The sequence below is a fragment of the Gossypium raimondii genome, chromosome 6 (assembly GCF_025698545.1).
Source record: "Gossypium raimondii isolate GPD5lz chromosome 6, ASM2569854v1, whole genome shotgun sequence".
Classification (NCBI taxonomy): domain Eukaryota; kingdom Viridiplantae; phylum Streptophyta; class Magnoliopsida; order Malvales; family Malvaceae; genus Gossypium; species Gossypium raimondii.
In genome coordinates, this window is record NC_068570.1 from 1190976 (window position 1) to 1196314 (window position 5339).

Consider the following 5339-nt stretch of genomic DNA (forward strand, 5'->3'; position numbering starts at 1 on the left):
GCTCTGTGGGAAACCAGGTCATCTTGTTGATCGATGTTACTATCGATTTGATACCTCATACAAGAGTATAGGTTGCAGACCTCCTATATCTCCACAGGCAAATTTATGCATGTTTGGAACTGGTTCTTCAACTGCACAATGGATGTCACATATGCCTGTTGCAACTTCTACTAGTTCAAGTCCTCAATCAGGTTGGTTTTTTCCACCTGCCCCGGTTACCAGCTGGACTAATCTGTTTGCTCATAATTCTTCACAGCATGGCAATGCATCTCCTTCAGCAGCCCCACAGGCTTAGGCTTAACTTGCAACTCCTGAAACAGTGGCGAACAATGCGTGGTATCCTGACTCAGGTGCAACACATCATCTGACAAATTCTACTGCCTCACTAGGTGAAAGTATGTCCTACAATGGTCCAGGTAAAGCGCATGTTGGTAATGGTACTGTACTTCCTATCATGTCCACTGGTCAGTCGTCATTGCTTACTCGATCACAGCCTTTATTCATGAAATCGCTATTATTTGTACCTGGTATAACCAAAAATCTACTATTTGTGTCCAAGTTTACAAAAGATAATCAAGTGATATTTGAGTTTCTTCCTACACAGTGTCAGGTTCGTAATCTGAAAACTAAGAAGGTTCTTCTTCGAGGCTCGGTGCAAGATGGGTTGTACAAACTGCACTTAAATGGTTCTTCCTCGATAGTGTTGTCTTCTGGCTCAGCTCAGTGCTTTACTGCTAATTTCATAGTGCCTTTAAGTATTTGGCATTCTAGGTTAGGACATCCTTGTAATGCTACCATTAAAAAGGCTCTACGTCAGTGTAATATACCATTTGGTGCAAATAAAGATTTTTCTCACTGTATTGCTTGTCACTTAGGAAAGGAACATAAGCAACCATTTCATTAGTCACTGGCTGAGTATACTATGCCACTGCAACTAGTGGTTGCTAATGTTTGGAGGCCAGCTCCAGTTGGTTCTAATGGTTTTCATTATTATGTTGCCTTTACAGATGCATATTCAAGATACACTTGGGTTTATTTTCTGCAGAAAAAGTCAGATGTGCTCACTGTTTTTCCATTTTTTCATAAACAAGCTGAAAGAGCCCTTGGGTACAAACTTATGGCCTTACGAATAGATGGGGGAGGCGAATTTCAAGTGTTAAAGAGGTATTTGTCTCAACAAGGAATCATGCAGCGTGTTACATGTCCATATAAAATTATAATATTTTATATTAATATTATATTTTTAAAATATTTTTAAAAATAAAAATAAAAATTTTTATTAATATAATAATATTAAGATTGACTAAAAGTTAATTTTTATATGAAAGTAAAATTACCTATAAGGGAGTTCTTTTCCGAAAAAATGACTTACGATAAATCACTTTACAGGAAAAATGACTTATTTTCCGTTGATTTATAAGTCATTTTCTATTGACCAAACTATTTTCCATGAATCAACATTGAATACATTTTTCGTAAAACAAACAGAACGTTATTTTCTACTTTCACAAAATCAGCCTGGTAATCTTCGAGGAACACATTTTTATTTCCAAATAAGAAAAGATGAAAAAGGAAATTGGTTCACTTATTGTTTTCCACGAAATTAATATTCTTGTCTATTATCATCATCATTAAATACAGGAAAATGATACACTTACTTTAGTATAAAATTACAATGATATTAAATTTTATGTATTAGTTTGATGGTTAAGGGTGTTTAACGTCTCAGGTGAGATTTGAGTTTGATTCGTGCTATTTATAATTTATCAAAAAAATTATAGTGATATTATACTTTTTATAATTTTTCATACGATTAATCTCTTAATAAGTTAACTATTGAATTTTATGTTCTATTCATATAGATCATGTATATCAAGAGAGAGAGAGAGAGAGAGAGAGAGAGAGAGAGAGAGAGAGAGCTATTTTCTAATCAAATTTGAAATATTTTAAACCCTTAGCTACAATTTCGAGATACTACATGTCAGGTCTCTATTATCAAGTCAAGAACAATGGACCATATGTTTAGGTAGGATGGGGATTGATAGTGCTTTTAATCATTTTAGTTTAAACACGATAGGAAAGATGAGTAGTGACAATTAATGAGTGGGGCTCACATAAACAAATATAACTGTTAAGTAGAGAAGTGTTCCCAAAAGATATGTTCGAGTAATAGGCAGAGCTTCCGTGAGGAGTAGATCGAGAAGTGGTGGAGGCATAACAACTCTAAATTTATCATTTAGCTAAAATTGTATCTTTATGAAATGAACACTATCAAATTTTCCTAAAAGTGCCCAGTAAACACCTCCAACTTAATTCTTTAGTAGTACGTTGATATCCACCAATACAGGGGTAAGGTTCCAATTGACCATAGTTCTCAGATGCTTTAGTACGTTGATATTCTTTCAACACAACTATTGAAATGCATATTTTGAATAAAATTATTTATTCAAAAATAAATAATAAAATAAAAATATTAAATCAGCAAAATCAATTGCACCAACAGCACCAAGTAGCCCAAATATTTATTTTTTATCGTGTATATAATAATAGTTCGATAAATAAGCAATATACTAACAATTTTGATATCCACAAAAAGGTAAAAATAGTAATAATACTAAAAAGTTAATTCTTATAATAATTGGTAAACGTAGGATTACGAGGAGTTACATAAACTTCTAATGGAGTTGCTTTAGGACTCAATAATCCGGATGCTTCAGACATATCGACTGGATCGTTTGATGGAGTTTCAAACTCCAATCAATGCAGCAAATTACCCAGCGTAAGCTCTAAAATTTGGAGTGCAAATGAAATTTCAAGGCACATTCTTCTACCACTGCCAAATGGAATTAGTTCAAAATTCTGTCCCCTCACATTAATGTTTCTATGGGTAGTCATAAATCTTTTGGGTCGAAAATTAAAAGAATTTTCCCAAGTGGATCACAATGAATTTTTTGAAGATTGAAAATAAGCCAAGTGCCAGCTGAAACAAGGAATCCATTAATGGTACAATCTTCAGTGGTTTTATGGATACCCGAAAGTGGAATAGCAGGGTATAAATGTAATGTTTCTTTAATGATTGATTGAAGGTACACTAAATTTTTGGTGTCTGATTCTGTGACTAACAATCTATGTTAACCAATATGAAAGTTTAGCTCCTGTTGTACTTTCCTCATTGCATCACGGTTATAGAGTAACAAAGACAAAGCCCATGTTAGTGTGATTGATGTGGTATCTTCTGCAGCTAAGATAAGAGCCTGAAACCAACATTTAATATTCAACATCATAACTTCCTCCTGGCATTAAAAGTGTAATTTGAACATAGTTCTAATGAAGATTACCGTAAGGAGATTTGCACGTACAAGACTTGTGCCTTTGTTGATTGTATCAGCATCATGCTCTTCCGCATCATGTAGAATAGACAACATCACTCCCATGAAATCTTCATCACTATTCGCCTTATTTTCTGCTCTGTTTTCCTTGTGCTCTCCTAGTCATCCCTCGACAACCTGGTCTAATTCTTTTACCATCTTCTTCATGAGCTTCTCCTCTCCACCAATGTCTAACCATCTCAAAAACGGCAGCGCATCCAATAACACAAACTTCCTACCTAGCTCACAAAAGTCGTCCAATGACTTCCTCCATTTCAGGGTTTCAGCTCCTTCGTATGAATTCGGTATTCGCTTCCCTACAACAACTCTCAGAATCATGTTAAGAGTAACATCTTTGAACTATCTCTTAATATCCACCAATATTTTGTCATTCTTACTACTTTTCTTCGTGTTCCATAGCTGATATAACTCTTGCATGGATGTCTTTATCGCAGATTTCCGTACATGTTTCATCAAGTCAAGCCGGTGATTAGAAAGGAGCTCAACAGTGGCAAACTTGCGCACTTGACGCCAGAAAGGCCCGTAAGGCGCAGCGGCGATCATGGAATTGTTATAACCCAAAATTTCCCAAGCTGTAAGCTTTGGACGAGTGGCAAATGCTTTATAGTGAACATTCTTTAGCAATCTCCTAAATACTCACCACCAAAGCTCTATGCACACCCAACTTGATAGTGAACATTCTTCCATATTTTTCGGCCATGTTACCCAAGCTTATGTGAGGTGGTTGTGGCCCTCTTAGGACGCGGAGATGGCCAATAATAGGCCATGCTCCACCCGCTTCTGGTGCTAGTTTCCCATTGTTTATATTTGTAGGGTTAGATTTTGATATCCATAGAAAAAAGAAAAGAAAGACTAGCAGTAATGGAAAAGCAATTATCACAAGGGTTGAAGGTGTTGGGGTTGAATGAAATGAATCCATTGCGATCAAAATTAAGTCGAGGGAGTCGGATTTATAGTTGTTTTAAGAAATTGTAATTTATTATTAGCTAAATATATGGTCTATATTTTGTTTGTGATGAACAAAGATCGTGATCTTCTTGATGTAAAGTAAAGTACCATTTTCCCCTCGTCACCCCAAATCATACATCAATCCAATTCCATTATCAATTTTTTCTCCATTTTTCTTGTTTTGAAAACACTGATCAATCAAAATGTCAATAAGAGCTGGACTTGATTTGACATGTAGTGCGATCCTTTACGCCTCCTTGAATTGGACTGATTAAGGTATCGTGCAAGGGCCATTCATGTCTTTACCATTAGATTGACTAACATTACTTGGGCAAACCACTTTTCCTTGACATTCCACAGACATATGCCACCACTATCTCTGGCTAACTAAATATTTAAAATAACCTAAATAAAAGATTTTTTTTTGGTGAAAAATCCTACAAAAACTAACTAATACTCAAACATTTATCCTGATATTCCTAAAATTCTCTAAATTGTTTACATAATCCAATTTCCTCTCACTAGTTTGACCCTAGCTCTCTGCTAAACTATAATGTATTGTTCAACTTACTGAAATTTTAATAGTTTCTAAAAATTTTTAAGAAAGACCTTGGAAGACAAAAAGATTTCTATTTTTCTATATCTGCCATGCAAGCAATCCGAAGAGAGTTGGCCATGAAACCCCGTATTGTAAGTTCCATACTGAATTCTTTAAATTTGTCTTAATCCATTCGGATATAGTTCCTAAGAAGAATTGTGCTCGATGATCTCTTTGAACAAAATAACACCAAATTTCTTTGGCTACTGGGCAATCCCTAAGGACATGCAGAATATCTTCTATTTCATGTTGGCAGACTAGGCATGATGAATTTTACCCAATATTCCTTCGTACTCGTTTCGTACTCGTTCAAGGTTAGTAAACAATATATTCTTACAAGCTAGCCATAGGAAAAATCTAACGTGATGCAGCCCCTGATATTTCCAAATGGTTTTCCACCTATC

The 5339-nt window shown here is 35.2% G+C and overlaps 1 pseudogene; it reads right to left on the reverse strand.

The window, feature by feature from the left end:
- Nucleotides 1–2977: 2977 nt before the first annotated feature.
- Nucleotides 2978–4308, reverse strand: LOC105772319 (demethylepipodophyllotoxin synthase-like; annotated as a pseudogene).
- Between the last annotated feature and the right edge of the window lie 1031 nt (nucleotides 4309–5339).